The sequence below is a fragment of the Opisthocomus hoazin genome, chromosome 10, assembly GCF_030867145.1.
Source record: "Opisthocomus hoazin isolate bOpiHoa1 chromosome 10, bOpiHoa1.hap1, whole genome shotgun sequence".
In the NCBI taxonomy this organism is placed as follows: Eukaryota; Metazoa; Chordata; class Aves; order Opisthocomiformes; family Opisthocomidae; genus Opisthocomus; species Opisthocomus hoazin.
Window position 1 is genome coordinate 30019122 of NC_134423.1, and position 24194 is coordinate 30043315.

General features: G+C 44.7%; 1 protein-coding gene across 6 annotated transcripts in view; it reads right to left on the bottom strand.

Annotated features, from left to right (window-relative positions):
* The window catches only part of DENND4A (DENN domain containing 4A), a 67018-nt gene extending 47087 nt beyond the window's left edge, over positions 1-19931 (bottom strand). For 2 of the 6 annotated variants that reach the window (XM_075432196.1, XM_075432190.1), the window contains exons 1-2: positions 12866-13048; positions 4371-4456 (exon numbers count right to left, since the gene is read on the bottom strand). The gene's annotated coding sequence lies outside the window, so the exon portion shown is untranslated. Of the gene's footprint in view, positions 1-4370; positions 4457-5204; positions 5224-12865; positions 13049-13426; positions 13499-19912 lie in introns of those variants that run through there. The other 4 variants (XM_075432193.1, XM_075432191.1, XM_075432192.1 and 1 more) reach the window with 4 other exon arrangements.
* Between the last annotated feature and the right edge of the window lie 4263 nt (positions 19932-24194).

Sequence of the window (24194 nt, forward strand, 5' to 3'; positions counted from 1 at the left end):
TCTATATGTGAGGGAGCAAGTAGAATGCATTGAGCTTGGCCTGGGGGCAAATGAGGAATGAGTTGAAAGCTTGTGGGTTAGAATTAAGGGACAGGCTCATAAGGGTGACATTACGGTGGGTGTGTACTACAGGCCACCTGACCAGGAGGAAGAGGTTGATGAGGCCTTCTACAGGCAGCTGCAAGCAGCCTCACAGTCACAGGCCCTGGTTCTCATGGGGGACTTCAACCACCCTGACATCAGCTGGGAAGACCATACAGCTAGGCAGGCGCAATCCAGGAGGTTCCTACAGAGCATCGATGATAACTTTCTGATGCAAGTGGTGGAGGAACCAACAAGGAAAGGCGCGCTGCTGGACCTCGTGTTAACAAACAAGGAGGGACTGGTGGAGGATGTGAAGGTCGGAGGTAGACTCGGCTGCAGTGACCATGAAATGGTCGAGTTCAGGATCCTGTATGGAGGAAGCAGGGCGATAAGCAGGATCAAAACCTTGGACCTCAGGAGGGCTGACTTCGCCCTCTTCAAGGAGCTACTGGGAGGAATCCCGTGGGCCAGGGCTCTCGAAGGCAGGGGGGTCCATGAGTGCTGGTCGCTCTTTAAATGACACTTCCTCCATGCACAGGAGCAATGCATCCCCCTGAGAAAGAAATCGAGCAAAGGAGGCAGGAGACCTGCATGGTTAAACAAGGAGCTTCTAGCAGAGATCAGGTGGAAGAGAAAGGCCCATGGAATGTGGAAAGAGGGGCAGGCAACTTGGGAAGAGTACAGGAACATGGTGAGAGCATGCAGGGATGCGACAAGGAAGGCCAAGGCCCACCTGGAATTGAAGCTGGCAAGGGATGTCAAAAACAACAAGAAGGGCTTCTTCAACTACATCAGCAGCAAAAGGAAGGCTAGGGACAATGTGGGGCCGCTGCTGTATGAGGCGGGTGTCCTGGTGACGGAGGATGCGGAGAAGGCAGAGCTACTGAATGCCTTCTTTGCTTCAGTCTTCAGTGCTAAGACTGACCCTCAGGAATCCCAGGCCCCGGAGGTAAGAGAAGAAGCCTACAAAGAGGACGACTTTCCCTTGGTCGAGGAGGACTGTGTGAGGGATTGCTTAAGCGATCTGGACGTCCACAAATCCATGGGCCCCGATGGAATGCACCCACGAGTGCTGAGGGAGCTGGCGGATGTCATTGCTGAGCCACTCTCCATCATCTTTGAGAGGTCCTGGAGGACAGGAGAGGTGCCCGAGGACTGGAGAAAGGCCAATGTCACTCCAATCTTCAAAAAGGGCAAGAAGGAGGACCCAGGGAACTACAGGCCGGTCAGCCTCACCTCCATCCCGGGAAAGGTGATGGAGCAGCTTATCCTGGAGGCCATCATCAAGCAAGTGGAAGAAAAGAAGGTTATCAGGAGTAGTCAGCATGGATTCACCAAGGGGAAATCATGCCTGACCAATCTGATAGCTTTCTACGATGACATGACTGGCTGGGTAGACAAAGGGAGAGCCGTGGATGTTGTCTACCTAGACTTCAGCAAGGCTTTCAACACAGTCTCCCATGATATCCTCCTAGGGAAGCTCAGGAAGTGTGGGCTGGATGAGTGGTCGGTGAAGTGGATAGAGAACTGGCTGAATGGCAGAACTCAGAGGGTTGTCATCAGCGGTGCTGAGTCTAGTTGGAGGCTGGTAACTAGTGGTGTCCCTCAGGGGTCAGTACTGGGCCCAGTCTTGTTTAACTTCTTCATCAACGACCTGGATGAAGAGTTAGAATGTACCCTCAGCAAGTTTGCTGATGACACCAAACTGGGAGGTGTGGTAGACACACCAGAAGGCTGTGCTGCCATTCAGCGTGACCTGGATAGGCTGGAAAGCTGGGCAGAGAGGAACCTGATGAGGTTCAACAAAGGCAAATGCAGGGTCCTGCACATGGGGAGGAACAACCCCCATGCACCAGTACAGGCTTGGGACGGACCTGCTGGAGAGCAGCTCTGTGGAGAGGGACCTGGGTGTCCTGGTGGACGACAGGTTAACCATGAGCCAGCAGTGTGCCCTGGCTGCCAAGAAAGCCAATGGGATCCTGGGATGCATCAAGAAGAGTGTGGCCAGCAGGACGAGGGAGGTTCTCCTTCCCCTCTACACTGCCCTGGTGAGGCCTCATCTGGAGTACTCTGTCCAGTTCTGGGCTCCCCAGTTCAAGAAAGATGAAGAGCTACTGGAGAGAGTCCAGTGGAGGGCTACAAGGATGATGAGGGGACTCGAACATCTCCCCTGTGAGGAGAGGCTGAGGGAGCTGGGCTTGTTCAGCCTGAAGAAGAGAAGGCTGCGAGGGGACCTAATATATACTCACAAATATCTCAAGGGTGGGTGTCAGGAGGATGGGGCCAAGCTCTTTTCAGTGGTGCCCAGTGACAGGACAAGGGGCAATGGGCACAAACTGAGGCACAGGAAGTTCCGTCTGAACATGAGGAAGAACTTCTTCCCTCTGAGGGTGACGGAGCCCTGGCCCAGGCTGCCCAGGGAGGCTGTGGAGTCTCCTTCTCTGGAGATATTCAAGACCCGCCTGGACGCGGTCCTGTGCAGCCTGCTCTGGGTGACCCTGCTTGGGCAGGGGGTTGGACTAGATGACCCACAGAGGTCCCTTCCAACCCCTACTATTCTGTGATTCTGTATTTCTTCATAAACATCTAGAAAATACTAATTTATAACTTTCGCTGTCACCACTGTTGTAATTCATAGGTTCTAAAGAGATTAATCTGAAAAATTAGCTTTGTCATCTAACACAATAGATCTACTGCTAGTGTTAAAAGAGAATCAGACTGCTGCCAAGTGGAAAACAATCTGCTACTACAAGAAAGATGATCAAGAGGTTTACAGGAGTTTCATGAAGCTGACCCTTTTGTGATAAATAAAACACCGGTGGGACTTTGATCTCAACACTGAATTGAAAAAGACCAGCACATACGCTAACTTGTTTTGCTTCCAACAAAGTTGGAACCAAAGCTATTTACTATAAGCTATCCGCAACTCCCATATAGAAAGCAAACAAAAATTGAAAGGCATGATTTTATACCAGCTCACATATTTTCAGATAAAACAACTAAATCAGTGTCCAAGTTTTCTGAACAGATCACATTTTTCATTCAAATACTACAAGAGAGATATACACACATCAGCTTTTTCCTCACCACGCGAACAGAACTAATGCGGATGTGCCACACATTCCATCTGTGCAGCAGCAAACAGGCATGATGCTTCATGGAGTATGGAGTTTACTACAGATGCACTACACCGTTTCCAAGGAAAAAAGTACTGATGTAATTCATACAACCTGCTCCTACCCACAGACTTCTGTAGAGGTAACTTGGAAGTGCACTGCAGACCACAAGAACTGCTCTAGCAGTGCCAGCTTCTTTCCAGGAGCCAGCTTATCCAGGTAGCAAAAAGGGTTTACTCGTATACTTCTTCCATGTGCAAGAGATAGATGGATGACCTGTGAAAGGCAGCAGCAAGGACCATCCAACTCCACTAGAACAGTTTCACCAGTCCATCCCCAGCAGACACAGACACAACAGCTGCCTTATAATCTTTTAATCTTCCTTGTCTTCATTCCCATTCCTTCCTGCATTTTCCTTTGAGAATATTAAGTCGCTTATTAATTTGAGTTCCTTATTAGGTCCATTAGCTGTCTAAAGCAGGTGATACTTTACTTTGTTAGCCTGACTCCAAAGAGATGTTCTGTCTGCAGACAAGGAACAAATGTCTCCTAGCCTAGGTTGGAAAACAGTGCAGGGCTCTGCAACACGCCTTTTTTAAAACAGTTGAAAGCTTTATTAAAAATAGTGATTTTTTTTTTTTTTAAGCATTCATGATATAATCACATTCCAAGAACTTCCTCTGAAGGCACATGAAGAGTAAGCGAAGAGACAGACAAATCGGTGACCAACTTTTAAAAATTGCCAGTAACATTCTAACAGCCCCTAGCATTTCAGTCTCACGTGTACTGCTGCACTATCCTGTCGAAGTACGCTGCCAACACACAGAAATGAGGCGGCAAGTCATGCAAGAGCAAACTGAACTGGATCAGGGAGTCCTGCTACAGCTACTCAGAACCATTTCTCAGCCTTGACACTGCACAAATCACATGAGATCTCAACAGTCTGGAGAACACGTGAATAACTGCAGTTACCCAGGGACAAACCTGCACCCCATCCCTGTCCTTCCAAAGTTGCCTGGCGAAAGTGACAGACAAGCCTTTTTCCCCCACTGTATTTTCTCCATAGCAAGCAAACAATCCCAGGAACAAAGCAGTAGCACTTCAAATATCACAGGAATTCTCTCAAGTCGGAACACAAGCCTTTGAAAACTCTTTCAATGTGTTCCCTACCTTTTCATCAGGGCATTGCTTCTACACTCTGCCTCTCTCGCTCTTCGCCAGGCTTTAACATAGACTTCTTGTTAAAGTCTCATTCCCTATAGAAACAGTAAAAACAAAAATTAAACAATGTACACATTTGCTGAAACATACTTACTGCACACTCCACTGCACCAGTCACATTAAATGAAGGTCCCGAACTGTTGTGGGACTTGCTTGCTAAGACAGGGTTACATGTCACAACTGGTAAAAAAATACACAAAACCAGATTTTTAAACTTGGGAAATGAAATACGAAGTTCTATGCTGCATTGATATTTTAAGAATGTAAACAGCATAATACATTTAATGCTTTAAAGAAACAAAACCAAAGAACAGGCCAGCCACTTCAAATTATTTCAACTCTTCCACTATTTTTTGAAAATAAACACCTTCCATGTCTAGTTACGGAAGGTGTTAGCCAGCTACGTAAGCGCTCTTTTAGCGCTTAGTTCAAAAACCTTTCAAAGTGCACTCGAAAACATTGCTCCTCTTCGCAAGAGTCTGATAGCTAAGCAGAGCCTTCTCACTCCACAATCAGCAATACCCACATACTCTTCCACCTAGCCACCTTACTCCAACTCTTGCAGTTACAATCTCCTTGCCATTTACTGTCACAATTCACTGGTTTTCTTCACATATGGTACACTGAGCTTGTAAATACTAGTATGACCACTTTTAAACACTGGTATGACCACAGACAGCTTGAGTTTGTGTTTCACACTGCGGCACGTGCAAGCCAGGCAGCCTATGCTACAGGTAAGCATTTGGAAGCAGCAGCTTTCCACCACGGGATTGAGGAGAGTACCTCACTGGATTGAGGAGAGTACCTCACTGGAGACAATCTCAGACTTCACTCTCCCTGAATGGCTCGTTAGCACCAGCAAGGCTGTAATCAAAAATAGACTTGGTCTAAACAAGGCTTCTATTTGCCAAGACTCGGAGAACACCGTTAGAATATCACTGTGAGAAAATTTCAGAAAATAAAGTGTAACATAAGCAAGGCTGGGAAGAAACACATCTCGGGAGGGTTTATGCAAACCATGAAAGATTTGCTTCCATTCCTGAAGTGGAAAAAACTGGGGAAAAACCCCTTATCTAGATTATCACAATTATATTTTTGGAAGATCGAAGTTCAAGGTTCTGTTCATAACCCCGAAGTATAAGGCAGCTTCTTTTGGATCACGCAGAAGAAATCAGCGCTGTTAGTTCATTATTCCTACAGCGAGGAGCGGGGAGGTGACAGCCGAGAGAGCAGACCCAGCCCCTGGTGCAAGTCTTCCCAAGCACTACGGACTAGCACCAGGTAAAGAACTGAAGACGAACTGACTTCAAACATTTTTACACCAGACTACAAAGTAAGAGATCATGCAGCAGTAGCACTATGAATTTTTGTCTAATGACTTGATCTGTAATATAAGTTTCCAGGAGCATCAGAAATTGTAATTATCAGGATTACCTGCAGACCTCAAGCACAGCTGCAAAAAGTCTAAGAAACAGGCAGCATTAACACATAAATAATTTCCCCATGGACACTTGAGGGAACATCTTTCCTAGCCAACTATTTGGAAAGCCAATGAGGAGAGTTAAAGGAAAGAAAAAAGAAAAATATGCATTCAAGCATCACAAAGAACACAGTGACAACCACTGCCGTGCGCTTGCAGCTCTATTTCATAGTACTTGCAGCTTGTAGAATGTATTTACAACAGTTTGTTGTCCTCCATCTGTCAAGTAAAAGCTCTACTTTTTCAAGAAACGAGGTGCAAAGGACCTACATTACTACCCCAATACAACTGGGACTTCTCATAGAGTTTTTACTTTTTAGTAGGACCTTGCCTATATTTTATTTTCTTCATATTTCCTACTACTACAGTGAAACAAATGACAGCAGAGGCAGTGACTAACAAATATGGTTAGAGATTAATTGCATTACTTTTTAGACCCTATTTCACACATCTGCACTCCATAATGTTAGACAACACAGTAATTAACCAGAAGCCACTACTCTCCACTACGCTCCCTTTGGTGCTGCATCAATTGTAGTACTGGTGCTAAGAAACATATTGGCATATAAAAAAACCCCAAACACAAAAAACAAGAATGACCCCAACATTGTTCTGCCCCTACATCACTGGACTGGAATTGCTATCAAGCATTTTGCAGGCCGATTCACAGTCATCTGTACCAACTCATGGTTAACATACTCTGATCCAAACAGCTGTGGAGATCATCAAGAGAGCTCAGAAAACCTGGCAACAAAGGGTCTCTAAGAGGTGCCCGGGAAACAGAAAAGTGCTGGATAAGAGCGCAGGGACAGAACACAAGACCATGGGTTTGGGAGCAGAAAACAGGAATGCAGGCCAAGAACTGAGGGACAAGCAGATTCGTTCAGCAGTGCCTAGGAAGAAAGAAAAATTGGGCTTAAATTCAGAGGCTAATCTAGATTCAGCGGGGTCGCTGCAGTCAGTGAGCAAGAACGAGCCATCTAGAGTATCAAGGCTTTGGGGAGGAAGCAGAATAACGGGCAGAGAAAAGGCAGGAAGGAACAGACTTCACCCTGAGGGAGAGATCAGGCATTTTCTACATCTTCTGTACTTTCCACCATCCCTCACCAAGTGTTCCATTTGTTTGCTCTCCATTGCTGTTTTTAGTCTCCATAAAATCAAAGCATTTACGAGAAGGCTCTAACAAGGCACCGACCGCTTAGGTGTTCATTACAGTTGTGTCACAGCAAAATCCAACAATATGCAACCCTGACTACAAAAAAAATCATGAAAGTGATGTTCAAGTATCCCAGCAGATTCACAACAGAGACAAATCTTAACAAGGCAAGTTTTAAAACTTCCACTTTTCTTTGTAGAGTACAGTACTTATGGTCAAAAAGCACAACCAGTGAATGGAAATGGTTTCTGCAGCGTTAGTAGTCAGAGATGCAGAAAACAATCTATAGCAAATGAGGGGGAGGGAAGCCAAGGTAAGCACTACAAAATGTAAATATTACTTCATCCAAAACACAGTTCAGGAGGGCAGCTAGTCCATGTTTTTTGTACAACTACTTTTTACACAACAACTTTTTAAAAGCAAAAGTCGCCAAAACCAAATGTTCTGTTTTCCTTGGCACGGTAGATAAAGGCAAATGAAGGCAGCAAATCTTCCAATATTGAGCTTCAAATCCAAAATCTGTCACTAAAAATGTCAAAGTGCACCAACCAAGAATGACAGAAGTGGCCTGTGGCCTGCATTCACACAGCCATGTCTGGACACACACGCCAACCTCAGTCCAATTTTGAAGCCATTCTCCACCCAAATAAAATTTTTGAATTTGTGGTGTGGTGGAGGGAAAGACAGGTGGGAATCATTTCTAACATTTTTGCTACTTTTAAAAATACATTAGAACATTTGACATTCTTTTTTCTCTGGCCAGCAAAAATGTCCTCTAAGTTAAGAAAACTGGACGCAGCCATGCTGCAAATTACAGACACTGAGTGGATGACACGCATAGACTGCAACTGCAGGGCTATAACTGCCATCTGCAGATGATCTACACCACACTGGAAAGGCTTAATGGTGAGATAACCTCGAGTAATACCTCCCTCACCTTGTAAATCTCCACATGCAGTTAGCGAAATGGTCATCTTCTACCCCACAGAAAAATAACTGTGAATGTAATGCTACCAGCTCAGCTACAAATACGTTTATCAACTAACACATATTGCTGTGACAGTTTCCTAGCCAGGTTAGATAGCAGAGCAGTATAAAGCATCATTAGGGTAGTGCTCCCCCCGATAATCACAGTAAACTAGCTGAAGTGCAATGATATGCTAATGTAACTACTGCTTCACAATTCCAAAGCCAGCTCAAAATATCTCTTTGTAACATGGAACAGGCATAGCTTGTAAACCCCTTCCCCATCTTTTGGACCAAAATTATTAAATAATCACATCCTTAAAAGAAAGGCTGAAGCATACTGAATCAGGGAGAGTCACCCTACCTACGAGAAAGGTACTCACAGAAGGGTTTGCCCCTGGCACTCTGCATAATGAAGCCTTCACCGTCCTGAATAGGACTTCAGCATACAAGGTGACTAGACATTGTACAAGTTGTTAGAACGCTGCTCCTGTACTGGGATTTAACTGACAGCACTGTGCTGAGACTGATTACTTTTGCACTTGGAGGATCTGAACAGCATTGCCTCTTTCACTGTAATTTTATAGTCAAAATATCATGCAGACAAAGTTGCTGACATACAGAAGCTATTGAAGCTGGACCGGATCCTGATCGCGGTTGTGAAACTGAGAATAATTCCTTAAGCCCACAGGTTTCTTTGGAAGCCCAAGACAAAACCAAAACTCAAGAGTCCAGCCCACAACCCCCTTCTCTGTTTGCATAACACTCACACGCAAAAAAAAAGGAGGGGTTTCCTCTTGGGACTTTTTCATTTGCATATACGCACATACAACTCATACAACACGCTCACTGCTTGCCCACTTTTATTTCAGAGGGCTAAACTGAAATGACTTGATTAATTAGTATTAGTGATTTTTTCTCTCCCAAATTAAAAAAAGTAAAATTTTAAAGTAAAAATTAAATAGTGAGGATATAATTGGCTGAGTTACTTCTACCATTCCTCCTTACTCTTCGCAACCTATTTTTATACCACAGTTCCTCCTTCTTTCACTCCTGCCCCCCCCATTATTGCTTACCTTAACTTCACCCCATTTCAGCCTCTACTGTACCCCCATATCTAATACAGGAAAGTACACTTTGAAGAGGTAAAAATACGCCAGTTAAAAGAGTAGGGCAAACGCTTTCTGCAGTCTTTCGTTTCCACTTCTCCTCCACAATTTCCTCCCAGTACTGTTTCTCAGCTCTTTAGGGAACTACCAATGACTATTTCTGCCTCATAGGCTGCTACTCAAATGACTGCTATAGATCAAACCTCTTAGCATCACTGCCTCGCACAGCCTTCGCTGTACATTTTAATTTCGACTCTACAGTCTGTGGGGGCACTTTATAAGCATACATACATCAGCAGAGTATTTCCAGATCAGTTACAGACTACGCTTCCAGACCAGGCATAGGCTCAGCCTGAACTGAAGGATAGCAGAAAATATTCAAGGCTTATTACACAACATAGCAAAGAACCTCGTTCACTTTAAGTAATTACTCGGTCAGCACCACTGTTGGAAATAGCTGATTTTAAGTAGTCGAACAGTGGCGATGCACTCACTGTTTATGCATATTCACCTCCCACCTGTTAGCTACCCTCAATTAAAGCAAGGCATAACTGGCTTTAGGTTGCAGGGGATTTGCTGCTTTTAGTCTGGCATAAAGTTTCTATCATGATTTGTGCTCACAGGAGCAAGCATCATTTATACACAAACTGATAAACAAGGGAATAGATGCGGAGCCTTTTCTGTGCTCTTGCCTAAGACCCTTCTGCTGTAGCCTCGCTGGGTGATGAGGGACAAGCACAGCTCGGCCCTCTAAACCGCACCTCTACCCTCGCTTTGTGTGCAAGCTCAGCCTAAAATTGCTTCAAAGGTGCTAAAACTTTACAGGGTTTGGTTTGGGAGGGAGGATTGTGAAGGTGGATGGGGACAGGCTGGTTTGGGGTTTTTAAAGTTTTTTTTGGAGAGCCAGCATAAAAATATTTTGAAATTTCAATACATCATGGAGAATTATGATTTAAATACTTTAATGAACAAAAGAATCATACTGGAAATACACCAACCCACATAAATTGCATCATGTTTGTTAAGGCACTCAAACAGAAATTATTTTGATGTCTTTTTTAGTTCTTTCCCCCTACTTTTAAGAAGTATTACTGTTGTTTCCAGGAAACTTCAGAACAAATACGTTCAATCCACAGCTACAGACGTATTAAAACCTGAGCTACCGGAACCCTCTGTCAGACAGCAAGATGCTTGGAAATCAGCACTACCTCAAACATTACCTTCGAACAAGGTTACATTGACTTTTTTTTTTTTTAATCTAACATAAATTGTGCAACATTTTAGCCTCCAACTTTTTGGTCATGCCGACACTATATTTAAAAACTAAGGTCAAAGTTGAGCAAAGGACAACGAATGGAACACAGACTTCCTACCAGTCTTCATTTCAGGAGGTGTTTAAGATTGAGAAAGGTTTTGACTAAGTAGCTATCGTGCTATTCCCTTTCCACACACTGCTGGTGTGTGACCATGAGTGCAACTGTTTCTACAGCCACTGTTATAAACAGCATTTCAACATACTATGACTTGCAAAAATAACTCCAATTCAGTTGCTAGGAAGTATAATGGAAATCGAAAAGGGATGTTGCATATTTAAGTGATGCTGCAAATTTCTTTTTCGAGTTTTAAAACCACTAGATTAACAAATCCCATTACCATTATTCAGCTTGGTCTAGATACAGTCTCCATCTACTGAAGAATCACAAGACAGCTTAGTTATCACACACTACAGCAGGAATTTACCTACAAATTTATAAATCCCTCAATGTAAAATCCTGTAGATGAAAAATTGCCAGACTGGCTTCTGAACAGTGATGCCCACAATACCTTTCTAAGAGTGACACAGAAGTATTAGGCAGGCACCTTCCTGAGACAACCTTATTATCTCCAGCTAACCAAGCACCAGCTGGGCTCTGCTCTCTACCTTGCTACCTTCCCTTTCAAGCACGTATCTTAAATAGGACCAGGTTATTTACATTGTTCCTAATGCTTGACCTGAATCAGCTACCAGCCCCATAGTACAAGCCAGGCTATGTCAATATTTATGCTTTTACTAACTAATAATTAACTCTTGCTGTGTAACTATGAAGTTGTTAATATTGCCATTAACGCATATCGAAATTCCATTAAGCTCTATATGGGCGTTATATCCAAGTAAAGCATGTAGAACAAGCCACTCACCAGAATGTAGACCTGCACCCACACGGCTACAAAAAGCATGGAAACTCACACGTACGAGTATCCTTAAAACTGGAAAAACATTTCTAGGTAGGCCTATATTTTAAAAAACGGTCACAGTGCCTCCTGGCTTACTGCTTGCAGAACCAGATCTTATCTTTTGTGCTAGTCTCTAGTAAATTCACTATTTAGAAGAGGCCATTGGGTAAAGCCTGTTCTGTTCCAAAGGAGCAGAAGTGCTCATAAACTTGAGGAAAGTATCTCATCCAGCTGGACCCTAATGTTTCTGGAATGAGTAAAACATGTACATCACACAAGCTCTTAAGGCTGTAGAGAAGCTAAATCTTTTCTGCTCTGTCTTTAAGGCTCCGTGGAATATTCCCCTTCCCCAAGGGCCAACCACAAAAACTCTTATGCTCTATTTTTGATAATTAAACAGTCTCAGTGCCAAATTCCACTTCAACATTGATTTTAAACGAGCTTACAGACTCCTCAACACTCTAAAAGCAAGATCGAGTTTCACCAGTACTCTAAATATATGAATTTTTAAAAAAGAAAAGAGAAAGAGGAGACTCTTACAAAGTAAGACTTTTACGCTAGACATCCACACCAGAAATAACGCACTCGCTCCCCCTCGACCTGCCTTGGCTAGACCAACTCCATCAGTTTTCCTAAACCACCACAGCTACTCGCCAAGATTAAATATTTGCGTTTAATCATTCAGAAAGTGAAAGATTACGTGCTGCCATGTAACTCTTTACGGAAACCTCTAGCTGAGCAACAGTTCCAGAAACAAATTGTGAAACGACGCGGAAAGCTGTCCGGAGCACCACGCTCCTGCTCAGCCAAATAAAAAAAAAACCCAAACTCCAGAGCTGAGCGCCCAGACCTCATTTTGCAGCAGACCGGCGCTCTCGGGACACGTTTTCGAACGCAGCCCCCTTGAGAGCACCCCAGAACAGCCACCGCCGTCGCTGGAAGTCACGAAATATTACCGTCCCCTGCCCAGCACGCAGATATCGCGACGGAACACCGATAAAAACGTCACGCTCGCTTTCACCAGCGCGCCGCCTCACCCCAGGTGCGTCGCGCCCCAGGTGTATCGCGCCCCAGGAGGGAAGTCGCGATAAAAGCACGCGCGAGGCTGAACGCTCCCTGCGCGATTCCAGCCGGGAGAACCCGGACGTCTCACCGGGGGAAACCCACCGGGGCCGGTCTCCGCTCCCAGCCCGCCGGCCGGCTCCCGGCCCGGCTCTGTCAGACGGCCGGCAGCCCCCCCCCCCCCGGCCCCGGGGCTGCGCTCCCCCGGCCCGGCCGCCGCCGGGGAGGAGGAGAAAGTTTCCCCCCACTCCCCCGCCCTTCCACCGCGGCCCAGCGGAAAGTTACCGCCGCGCTCCCCTCAGCCCCTCGCCCGGCCTGCCCCGGGCCCCCCCCGCCCGGTGCTGGCAGCCCCTTCCCCGCCGGCCCGCACTCGCCATAGCTCCTCGGAGATTCCCCCTCCCTTCTCCCCGCCGCGGTGACAGCCCGGCGCGCTCCCTCCCGCCCCGCCAGCCCTCACCTCAGGCGGGGCCGCGCTCCCCGGGGCAGGGGGAACGGCCGCCGGCGCCTCCTGCCCCCGGCGCCAAGGAGGGGGGGGTGAGGGGGAAGCGCTCCCGGTCCCCGCGCCCTTATCTCATCCTAGCGGAGCCGGGCTCGGCTCCGCCGCCTCCCCGCCGTGTGGGCGTCTCAGGCGGGATCCCCCCTCCCCTCCGCACCGCCTCCCGCCGCCGCCATCTTGGCTCGACTCGTGATCGCGGGAGGGGCGCCCGCCGGGTCCTGCCGCTCGGGCCCTGCCCCGCCGTGCCTGAGGCGGGCCCGCCGCCGCCGGGGCTCGGCTCTGAGGGCTGCGGCGGGCAGGGGCCTGTGCCCAGCTTCGGGGAGCAGCCGGGCGCCGGCGGCCCTGAGCCGTGAGGGGGTTTAGCGGGACGCCCTCAGCGAAAGCCCCTCAGCGCGGCCTCAAGCGCGACGCGCGGGCTCGGCTCTGCCCCCCTGCTCCGCCTCACCGCGCCTCCCGCCCGGCAGCACCTCCACTTTCAACAGATTTTAATCTCCGGTCCAAATACGCCGGTTTTTCCCTCACCTGCGGCGCCGGTCGGCCAGGACCCGGAGGAGGTTGGCGGCTGTCTGGAAAACAAGGGAAGAGAAAGCGAGGGGTTTTTCCGCGGGCTGGATGTAACCCGCACCAGGCCGTCGCGTCAAAGGCCAGAGAAGAACCCGAGACAAAAATAATCTTCTAAGAGCGCGTAGCGAAGATTAGCGCGGTGCGTCGAGATGTGGCTGAGCGCGACAGAGCGAGTCCTCCCGCTCGTGCCGACACACAGAAACCCCGAAACCCCGCCGTTCTGGCACCTCGCGTATGGCAACCCCGGGGTTTCAAAATTTCGTGCCAGCGCGCTGATTTCGAAGCGATGTTTAGGGACAGGCTCCAACCGTACAGTTTTGGCTTTGAATTCCAGCTTACCTCAGTGCTGGACGTTTGGCTCGAGGGTTTAGATGTGGCTCGTTATAAAGAGAGAGAAATCCCATGAGGTTCTGGATTTGGACTGGAAGTGCTTAACTATGTTCTACCCTACTGTATTGCTTTACCTTATCCCTCTGAAAAATCCCACCAAACAGGAGAACGTAAAGGCAAAAAGTACAACATAAAACTTTTTTTTGTTTACTTCCCCCACATGGTTTTATTAATATGACTGTTCATAGCAGCAGTGCTGCTCCTCCTACCCCCCGCGTAGGAAGCGGGGCGGCTGTGGGGAGCCCGTCCCTACCCAGGCAGAAGCACCCGTGTGCAAGCCCACGCACGCAGACACAGCCTTGTGCTGCCAGGTTTGAGATTTGCGAGCTGAGTCCGCCTCTTTATTTTTTTCTCAACAGACAGCATACCGGCTAAGGAATGTGTCAAACCCCTATCCTGGGCAGGGACTACAAGAACAACATTGCCCATTCCTTGTATTTCTACATAAAATACGTTTCTAGCCACATCCATAAAATGTTTTCTCTCTTGACAATACACAGTGGAGTAAGTGGGAGATAAGAACCCAGAACCTCAGTATTTTTTGCGGCAAGCTGGTCTGCGCTTTGTAGTGAGTCCTTAAATTCTTTAGCGCGCTGGCAGAAACTTTTCTAAATCCTTTGACAGTTTCTGGTATATTTTAATCCTGTTTTTTTTCAAATAAATAGCAATAATGAAGTCCATCTTCTGGCTTGTGAGCTCTCCACCCTTGCTCGTTTTTCATGGAGGCATAATTTTTAGGCTTCAGCGCTAACATGCAAGATTAATGGGTCTGTTCTGACTTCTGAGGGTATTGTTTCAGCTGCCTGTAAACTGAGGCAACGTGTCACTGTGCTGATGTAAGAATAGTTCACCTCGCGGAGTTTAGGTTCATAACCATTAAAATATTCTTGGCTATTTCTAATGGAAACTTTCAGTTTAGAGAAACGTAATTCTTAAAGATTCTGTGGCAGTTTTCATACTTTTCAGCTCATGTCATAGGTAAAACTTTGCATAGTTGTCTTTGATTTGCTGTGAATTTGTAGCCCAACCTGTTTATTTCCCTCCACCGTTTCTCCTTCTAGGAGTTATCTGCATTTAATTACATATTGCGTCAATGTTAACAAATCGCAGTCAGGGATGTGGATCTCACCGTGCAAGGCCTGAGACAAACCCCAGGCAAAATAGTTTCTGCCCAGTCCTACCATCGCAGCTAACACAGTGCTTATCTGTCCGGTCTTTCTTGTTCTTACATCTCCCCCTCCTTCCCACCCTATTCCATCAAGCCTCCTCTGCTTTCTCTCCACGACCTACCTGCTGTTCGCTCGCTCTCTTGGCTGTGGCACACTTTCTTCCCCACCAGCACGTTTAATTGCAATGTTCCATTTCATTATTAGCTTGTCACCACCTCTATCAAGTCACCTTTCCTAGCACATCTAGCTGCAGAGCTTTCCCGCGTAGCTTGTCATCAATTCTCCACATTAAGCCTTGTCTAAAGCCATGTATAGAAGGGTCTATGAAAAATAATGAGTATAGTGCTGTATTTATTTCTGAATAAAGAGCAGCATCAGTGAATAGTGTTACTGTACGGGCAGAGACAGATTTACTGTGTGCCCAGCTCCTGCAGGCTCTTTGCACAGAACTGTATCTGTGTGTCAGCCGAACAAAGCCTTTCCCTGCCTGGGGACCTCGGGGGTCTCTAGGCAGTGGTCTCTGCACATGTGGAGACCAACCCCAAGATCACTGAGTCAACAGAATTCTTCCGATTAATTCTGGTTAGCGTTGGATCAGATTCTTGTTGTGCATCATAAGTTAATTAAACGAGTTAACAACTGCACGTACTGCAGGTGGGCAGGCATCAAGCACGCTGAATGCTTATTCTGCTGCCTCTCGAGTGCAGGGTGGAGCGCCGGCAGCCAGATTTAGCCTCCCCCGGAGCGTGACCGGGGAGAGGCACAGGGTTTCTATGGACTGGCAACCACAGAACCATTTCTTTCCACGTTGCAACCTCAAATGTCTAGCTTGCGGCACTGAAGTCATTTTCAAAGTACGGTTTATCTTATTTTGAGTGCATTTCACACATGGGTAAACTCAAGCAAGGCAGAGGACAAGTGGCAGATGGTCAGTGACAGAGCCAGGAATGGAATGGAGAACTTCCCTGTCCCAGCACATGGTTTTAACAAACTTTGTCCCAGGACTGTGAGATTTGACTGCTCACAATTGATGAGGCTTCAGCAGTGGTCAACAACAAACAACAGAAAAGTCAAAAAACAAAAAGCAGCTGTTACTATTCACAGTATTTCCTGGCAGAGACTGGCTTCCATAGGCAAAACTATTTCAGTTTCTTACACATGCAATTTGGGGCTTAATCTGTTCACTTTCTAACCAGTTTTTTTCCTTTTGAACTCCCTTGGCTGTGCTATGTGCGCTGCTCATTTATGCCTACAGGGGAGAAGACCGAGGCTCCGGAAGAACCCGACAGGAGATCTTTCAAATAGACACAGCATATCTGTAACCTTGGTAAAAATAACTATAAAGATTATGATAATGGGTAATTATAAACCCTGTAGCTGGGAAAGCAGTGCTCCGCGTTTCAGAGGATGAATTGCCTTACCCTGTCCAGTAACCCACTTTACGGTGCAGTAATGGATCTGCATCCGGAGGGTTACGCAAGGAAATGGAGCCTTTGGCAAGCTGGAATCACACGGAAAACGAAGCAACATCTTCATGCATTTTTTGTATATGCATATTTGAAAATCTGGAACTTATCCCTTTTGACATAAGGAGACCATCCCTGCTTGGAACGATTAAATTCTAGGACAGATTCTGAAATAATAAAGTATTTAAATATTATGATGCAGCAGTACAACAGTGCAGTTACCCTTCCTTTTGCTGCTTCAAGTATAGTATTTCTGAAAAGCTTTTTGGACTCCAGGGAAACTACTGATTATAAATTATAAAAGAGGCAATAGAATATCATGCATATATGCAAAAAAAAAAAGAGGTTTCAAACCCTTCTCTAGATAAAGAACTTACTGAAGCAGCTAAAAATATGGGGAAATGAAGCAAACGCAGGGCCTGATCCAAAGGCCACTGAACTCCGCAGAAGCACCGCAGGGGGGTTCATTAGGCGTCAGAGTCATGTATGTCAAGAATTGCCATTCACAAAATGCAAATAAAGAATGTTTTTGTATTTGAGCAAGGATAAAGTCTAATTGCAGTGCCTAGGCATTCCACTTGGATAGAACGAGCAGGTTTTTCTCCAGCAGGTAGACTTTCTCAGCAAAGAGGACACCAAATGTTTCCAGGTCATTTCTAGAAGTAAAAATCTGATGCAAACTCATTAACATTTCACTTTTCAGTGCTGATTTGCTTCCTCAGAATTTCAGAGTGGGCATCTGAGAATTTAGACTGTGCATCGTAAAGTTTCCCTCAGCAAATGCTAAAACTCAAGGCAGTGCAGCAATTGTCGAATGTTGAGAGAGAAGAGGCCCACTGGATGGCCATCGGTGTTAATTGGTGAGAAAACAGTCAACGTTATGCTTTGCCGTGCTGCTGCGGGTATCAAGCAAGCGATGCCATACCTCTTCTGCTCTTGTTAGAGGCAAAGAAGTATGTACAGCTGGAGCGTATTTCTGGGATGGCTCTTTCCGTAGACACTGGAAGCTCCGAAACAAATACTTGCAGCAGATCTTTCGAGAACGGGACAGCAGAAAGGTTGCTTAAGGGTGGTCCAGGTCCTCATGCATGTACCAGACCCAACCTGCAGCCTGCTCCAGCACTAACCCGTTCTAAGTAGTGGTCTCATCAGTAAAGCAAAACAACAAAAGCTTCTCTTTGTGGAGTAATATCAGGAAGGAAATTATGCATGCAGATTCACCAGCAAAAATAACAGTCTCGGGCTGTCAGTGTATGCACTGCTGCTGCTGTTTTGTTGCTATTTTCAGCAGCCCCTGTACCCTCAGGAGTGAGAGAAAGGACTTAACTGCTGTCACTGCTGTTCATTCATCAGCCTCAAAGGTTCCATTTGGACTCACGCTCTTTGGCCCACCTGGAGATGATTTCTGCAGATCGCAGTCTTTTCTCCGAATCAGGCCAATTCGTTGTCCAGAGTCACACCATGTGATACTGTGGTGCTGTGGGTATCTTCTCTCACATCAAAGATAAAACCACTTTCGTTCACTAGAGATCTCAGTCTCTTATTATTTGCACTTTTATTTATCTTCAAGTCACGCCTAGGCCAACTAATTGCATTCCATGCATCTAAATGCTCCCCACGGTTTTACCTGGCTGAGATACTCACTTCAGGCTCTAAACCCTTGGGCAGTCCTGCTGTTCAAAGTCTTTGTATTTTGTTCTAGAAATCACTCATATCAGGATGGGTTAAGTGAAGTATATCTATCAGTTAACCACTTCTCAGGAGTACTATTAGGCTTAATTAATGTTTGTAGAACACTACTGAGAGTCTCAAGAGAAGCAGCCATAGAAGTGCAAGGCATTATAATTAATTTAAAACTACCTCATTTTTGAGTAAATGGCTAACACTTAAGCTGAGATACTCCAAGTAAAACTAATTTATGTGATTCTTAGACAAAAACATTCTGAAATCTGTGTTTCCATTTACTACTACCACTGGTTTTTATTGTCCATCAATATCCTTTAATATATCCAGGCACATAATGTAGTCTGCTTTAGTTCAGGAAACACTGTCCAATATATGTAAGTCAGGTTAAAATAAAACCAACCACCAAAAGAACTAAATTAATAAACTCAAAGACAATCCACATCACCATTTTCCTTTAATATATTAAGTATTTGAACCATAAAGCCTGTAATTAATATTACAGATTAATTATCATATTTATTTATAAGGAATCTAATTTACATAAATAGTAATTATCTGGAAATAAGCCCAAATCATTAAAATTCAGAAAACTGCCAAGCCAGATTGAGATCAGTCAAGATGCACCAAAGAGATTTGCTAGACACCCTGTTTGAAACTGTTCTGAGAGAAAAATCTCTGCTCCCGAACAAGCTGAAACAGGACAGTGCTTTGGCAACGCAAGCAGTGCTTCATCCCCATGACATCACCCAATGGAACAGTTCTTTGGTATGGTGAGAAAACATCGGGTCACTCTTCTCACTAACTGTCGTGGAGGGTTTCCAAGAAAATGCGTCTGGCACATCTGCACTGAAAATCTGACCCAGATTATCGCTGATGCTTTCGTAACACAGCTTTACTGCTTTTCTGAAACTCTACAGCATTTCAAAATACTTTTCAAAACACTTCTTTCTTTCCAAATGCTTTCAATGCTTACAGTACTTTCAATACTCTCAAAATTTTGCACCTAGACAGAGAACACATTATGCAGAAAAGAAAAAGAAGGGAAAAAGGTGGCACTTCCATGTTTCTATTTGCAAGCTAGCTTTATCATTCCTCAACTATCAGCTAAATAGTCGCAGGTATTTAAAAGTACGTCTTGGCTGACTGAAAGAATGCATCTCAGGCCCTGCTGTCAGTGCTTTTGTCACCCACGGTCCAGAGCGTTCATTACTAGCATTTTTTCTAGGTAGAAATAAAACCACCGATTTGTAAAAAGCCACAGCTACAGAACATATCAAAAAATACTGCAGTTGCCCTGTTAAGTCAGCCTTGTGTCTATCCTTTCTCAGCACAAGATACTTCTCTGAAGCATGTCAGCCCGCCAGAGGAAGGCGATACACCACACTCTACCCTGTCTGGACGATTTTCTTACTAATTCCTAGAGAATGGAGGTTGGCTCAAGCACTGAGTCATGAGGATTTCATCTCAATATAGATATTTTTAGTATCTGTTATTTTGACTTGGGTACTTTTCAAATCTGTATCACTGCCCAACTCCTCTCCTAATTATCTGAAATTCTTTTCTTCTGTAACTGCTTTGGAATGTTCCCTTATGTTATCACAAATACTGGCCTTATTATATTGGGTCCTAACCATGCGCATCTATCGATTCCGTTAGGTAAGAGTGTACTCATTTAAAATGTGAGCAACTGCTGAGAAACAGAGCCAAAACAAAATAACAACATTAAATCTCACCGGTGAGTCACCGTGAATATAGGTCACACCAAGCTTCTGCCCTTTTCTGAGCTCTCTGAGGATTCGGTCCGGCTCACCCGAAGGAGGCTCTAACCTCAACAGACCCCTCGCCCGGTCAGAAATCAAACTTCTGGTTGTATTCCTTTGCCATGATAGCACTGCCACTTCAACACGGGTGTTTAGAGGAGACAAACATTTTCTTAGCAACTGGTCCACAACCTGGAGCTGACAAAGGAGGTGAGAGTGAACACGAGCCAAAGCACCTGGAGAGTAAAATACAGAACCTATTTGTTCAACCCGAGCTGCCCCAAATGATACTATGGATCCGCTGAATCTCATCCGCTGAAGTTTCAAAATCAATGTGCTAACAGCAGAAAGGGAGGGTGACGTATCTGGTCTGATCCACAGCCAGGGGAGGTCCTCCGCTGCAACAGTGAGGAGCTCTGTGTAACAGGGTGGGCACAGAGAACTGTGGAGTAATTAAGCTGCTGGATCACCTCCTTGAAAAAGTGTGACCCAATGTTGATGCAATGGAAGTAATTCATGTAACCAAGTTTGAATTTGACTCATAATGACAGTACAAAACTATCTTAATATACAGCAATTTTTAAAAATCACATTCTGACTCCTAATACAAACAAGAATACTTCCAGCACAAATAATGAGATTGGAGGAAATGTCCTTGGTGAGTCAGTTTGTTCCATGCTGCTGGTGGTTCCTGTTAGTTACAAGGATTTTTTTCAGGAAGGAAACAATGGAAAACAGGTGCTAAAGCATTTACCAGAAGTCCAGGGAATGGCAGCTTTTCCAAAACATCAAGTGTGCAGAGCAGAGTCAGTTTAAAAAACAAGTAATTATTTAAACTGAATTAATTTGACTACAATGAAGCCCTGTAGAGCCATCTCATCCATTCTGCTTCCCACTGTGCTACCCCTTACAGTCTAAGTCTAAATACTGACCAGTATTTTCAGACACTTCAGCTGAAAAATCCCTTACCCAGTCATAACACCAATATGTTTCTTTTCAAATGTATTTACTGCTTCCCTTCCAGGAACTCACCCGAAGAATTGTGCTCACCTCCTCCACATTCCCAACTCATACGAGTTTAATCCCTGGGTCCCTTTTTTTCCCCTGTTCAGCTTCGTACTTCTTGTGGTGTTTTCCCAGATGCTTCAGGCAATTTCCATCACTATATTCATCAAACCCATCTTTTGCCTGGAAATCTGTCCTTTGTGTAAAGTCCCTTGTATCTTCATTTTCGACAACTTTTCTCTTTTGCTTTATGTGTTGCCGTGTCGTTGCTTGCCTTTGGGGAAAGGAAGGTGACTGAATTTTAGGTCTACAGTTTTCATTTGGAAGCTCGTTTTCTCAAAGGAATATCCATACCTACCTCCCCTGGAACCAACTGTCCCAAAGTGCTTCCCTGTCTTCGAGGACGCGGGCCTCACTGCTGGAATACAGCAGATCAGCACGTGTGGAAGGACTACTCAAGGAGCCACTGTGCCCACTATTTGCATTTTCCAGGTCAACACAGATTTACAGTGCTATCAACGTTTTAAAAGTGGCAATAATTGTTACCTGCTGCTCTTTCTCCTTGATAGCATTATAGGAAATGTGGCAGACACCAGCAGAGCCACTGCTACTCCAAGACCTTTTGTTTCCCACGGGAACATCTATAAGCACATCTACCAGTGACAGGCCAAAGCTGTCACTTTTGGTTTCCAGTTTCAACATGGGCAGAGGAACCATTCTAAAACCATCCTTTTCTGGTGCTGTTAAAGCCTTAAAGCAAAAACATCTGTGCTAGGATTTACATAAAGTAGAATTCTTTATTTCTTCTATTTCATGGAGGAAAAAGAACTCCCGTCTGTTAAGCAATAAATTGCTGTGGGACTTGCCTGTACCGGGAATGCATATCAACTTGAATGCATCAGTGTAAAAATCAGTCTCATTAAACTAGCTCAAAGCCCTAAAATGGATAGAATACTGTTTTAATATTTGCATATAGGGATTAATATCAAAGTTATGATTTACAGGAGCTCATAATGAATATAAACCAGGATTGAAACAGCTGATGTGCACCTAGATTACTCAACAAAAAATGTTCAGTGTAACTGATTTTGAAAATAGCAGTTAAGATCTCTCTTCTGTAGCCCATTCAAGGCCTCAGAGGAATACAGTCTGTTGGGATATAGCTCTTCTTATTTTATGGTGTACTAGAAACAACATATAAAATACAAACACATGGAGGCCAAACTAACACCTGCACTCTGCCCGTTATACAAAGGGATGTGAACTGAAGTCAGTGAAGAATTTCACCACAGAAATGTAACCCAGCAGATGCCAATTCGCTTTTAATTCTTTTTAACGAAGCCGGCAACTAACATCAAGCACGGCATGTAGCCGTTGTGCAGTTGGTGTAACATAAATGCATTGCATGGACTCCTCTCTGACAACAGTCGCAATGGAAAGGGCAGGTCAAACTGGAAAGGATCCTATGGAAAGTCCAATGAGCAACAATTCATTAATGAAATTTACGTTAAATCTTTATAGAGCTGCAGTAATGTAGTGTTTCTCAAACTATTTTGTACACTGTCATTCTCTTGTCCTGCAAGGGGAATGACTAATGTACATACGGAAAAATTTGAGGGAGTTCTTAGAAACCGTAATATTCTGCTTGATCATTCATAACCAAATACGTAAAGAACTATTCACCGTATCGCTATTGCGCAGCTTGTATGAGATCTCCATAGCTACACTCGGCACAACAAGTACAAAACCGAAGTGGCTTTGCAGGGCTGATAAGCAGACAGGAAGCAAGCGAACATCTGCTGCAGCTTTAGACGGTTTTGCCTTCAGCGACCGTTGAAAAACTTCAGGCTCTGCATTCCATGTACTGCTGGCTTGGCCTTTGACACTACCAGCTGTTCAGCGGGAGACATAAAATGTTATACCTACAGAAGAGGAGGTGCATTATTTCCTAAAGGAGTATTGGGGTTTTTAATAGGATTTTTTTCTTTCCATTTCTGATTGCTAGAAACACTGGATAGCAGATGAGTTATCTCCTCAAGGTCTACCACTTCCTATTTTACAATTATTTTTTTCTAATGCTGTGTTTTCCTCTCCAAAACGACTTTTGTTTTGTTTTGTTTTGTTTTGTTCTGTTTTAAACACCCAAAACAATTGCACCGTATACTGAATAGTAATTATAATCATCATAATCATTGTAAGGAAACCACGTGCTTCCCTGAATCAGGGTTGGGGCTTCCAGTCCAGGCAATCTGTCTTCTTGTAGCATAACAGCATTTCTATAGCATGGACAGCCAAGGAACAGAGTGACACAAAACAAATATCAAACAGTTTAGAGCAAAATATTTCTTTGTTTGAAGAAAGAGCTGTTGAACGTGACGTGTTAAAAACGAGCTCAGCCATACAGTGCAGATTCTCTGCTTGTGTGTGTGGAGGAAATCTCTGCTCCACATCGTTCAGCAGCTCTCCAGCTACATCCTATCTTTATCTGCATGGAAAACTACTAACAGAGAACAACCGACGGCAGCGCATTTCTTAGCATATTGAGGCCCGTGGACTGTAAATGCATCTTTACGTACTTCCTCTGAGACTGTAATTTTGCCTAGGAAATTACAACAGTTGTGATGAAATCGGATTTATCCGTATATGGTAGATCCTTTGGGTCTGACACAATGAAATGACGATGGGTTTCAGAGTAACAACGAGACAGATGAAGACACTACTCCAGAGTTATGTAAGTGTAACTGAGAAAAGAATTTTGCCCAGAAATTTTATGTTCTGTGCTTTGGAGTCGTATGCAGTTTTTTGTATGTTCTATTCTTGAACTGCAGATGGATGCTGTTTTGCCAAAAAATAAATGAAATACAAAGATGACTTCAAACATTTGCAGGAGCCATGCTAACACTCAAAATAAAGAAACATCAAGTAACTTTCCTAGTGTGATCCTAAAAGCAGAGACACGGTGATCAAAGCAAGAAAATACAAGACTCTTACTCCATCCCTAATACAAGACGCTTTCTCTGTCTAGTACCAGGAGCTTACTGGGCCCAGAGACATTTCAATGACCTACAAATACAGTATATGAGGTGGATACTTGGCAGTATTTAGTTAGTTAAATATGGGAATATCCACAAAGACAGTGAATTTTAACCCTTTAGACTGGCAAATGACTGACTCAGGTTATTATTGTATAATAAAGATATCGATATTATTAATAATAATAGTAGTAGTAGTAGTGATGGCAGTAACATAT